The sequence below is a fragment of the Bactrocera neohumeralis genome, chromosome 5, assembly GCF_024586455.1.
Source record: "Bactrocera neohumeralis isolate Rockhampton chromosome 5, APGP_CSIRO_Bneo_wtdbg2-racon-allhic-juicebox.fasta_v2, whole genome shotgun sequence".
Classification (NCBI taxonomy): domain Eukaryota; kingdom Metazoa; phylum Arthropoda; class Insecta; order Diptera; family Tephritidae; genus Bactrocera; species Bactrocera neohumeralis.
In genome coordinates, this window is record NC_065922.1 from 58,133,643 (window position 1) to 58,135,463 (window position 1,821).

Sequence of the window (1,821 nt, forward strand, 5' to 3'; positions counted from 1 at the left end):
AGGCACATTTTATAAAGCAAAGTCTAAATGAAGGAATTTTGACTCGGAAAGTAGTTCTGTCTCTTCGTTGCGGAAGGGAATATGCAGCATAACCATCTCTCTTTTGTACTCTTCGAATTGGGTTGTCATATTATAATTTGTATATCTTATATCATGGTGTGTAGTCTATTTCTTGTATTCATTATTGGCGTTGCACTTGTATTGCGCACAAAACTGGGCCAAAGTAAAATGAATTTTCTTTTTATTTTTCTTTGCAGTTTTTCAATAAATTTAAATAAGTTTCTTAATAAATTTATATAAGTTTTTTAAATAATTTAAATAAATTTAAGTAAATATACATGTATCTTCATTTATATTTAATTATCAATAAATTTTTTTAAAATTATTTGCCTTAGTTGTCCATTTTATTTTCTCATGCATTTCAGTCGATTTTTGTATAGAAATTTTACCGGCGTAGAAGCAAAATGCGAAACAATCATACATATATTATGTCGTTTGCACATTTCTCTGTATGTTTGCGAAAGCAAATGTTCTACAAAAGCATATTTCTATACTTAAACAAAATTATTTGAACCATCGTATATTTCTTACATGCATAACTAAACCATACTTAAGACAACGCCACGAAAGTGTCAATAGTGGTGTTGGTGGTAAGCACATAAAAAGTCACAATGTGAACGCAGGTTCGAATATCGACGGACTTAGTCTTCATTTTTTGCATTTTAACATCGTAATACTATACTAATAAATATTTTTCTTACAAATAGAAATTAAATTTATCACAGCAATATACCTAATATACATATACATAATATTGCTGTGATAAATTTAATTTCTATTAGTAAGAAAAATATTTATTAGTATAGTATACGATGTTAAAAGGCATACATCTTTCTATCCTATCTTGTGTATCTGCACATGCTCATATGAATGTATGTATACACATGTGCGCGTTCAGAAATTCAAAGAATTCGCACAAAAAAAAGAGAGACGAAAGAAATAAAGTCACATAAAATAGTTGAGAATTCGCAAAACTTAAAGACAAACGAAAGAAAAATAATGCGCAATCATACATAAGCGTACTGTACTTATTAAACGCATTATTTTTGCGTAAAACCTTGGAATTTATTCATTAAAATCACCACTCAGAAGTCGTTTTATCCGTTGTAAGCGAGCGATTTTCGAAGAAACATCATTTCTAATATGCCACAACACAATATTAGAAATGAAGTTCATAAACCTCACGCTGTCAGATAAAACGATATACCTCGTCATCGCGGGTCGATTTCCAAAAAATTTAAATGAAGACTAACTACAGAAATGATCCTGTAAAGTATAGCCTTAATTTTTCAACGGCCAACGTAGAGTATTTCAACCAAAATATACGCAAAATAGTTGAAAATTCGCAGAAATGAAAGACAAACGAAAGAAAAAGAAGCATAACTTCAATAACGCATAAGCATACAAACATACATATGCGCAGCAGCAGCAAGGAAAGAGGTAACAATCGGCGATCCATTGTATATTTCTTTCATGCATAACCAAACCATAATTAGGACAACGCTATACAAGTGTCAATGGTGGTGTTGCTGGTAAGCGCTTGAAAAATTACGACGAGCACTTAGATTCGAATCCCAACAGAATTTATTTTTAATTGATTATGTCACCAACCAAAAATTGAAATATTGTTCCACAAAAACAACAACAGCATAAGCATGGCAACATTGTGTTGTTGGTAGAAAAGCCGAGCTGTGCCGAAAGAAACGAACAAACGATCGCCGATTGTCACCGCTTCGCTTGCTGCTCGAACACCTTCGCAGA

General features: G+C 31.9%; 1 pseudogene; it reads right to left on the reverse strand.

Annotated features, from left to right (window-relative positions):
• Window positions 1-1,140: 1,140 nt before the first annotated feature.
• On the reverse strand, window positions 1,141-1,343 carry LOC126760859 (small nucleolar RNA U3; annotated as a pseudogene).
• Window positions 1,344-1,821: the final 478 nt, after the last annotated feature.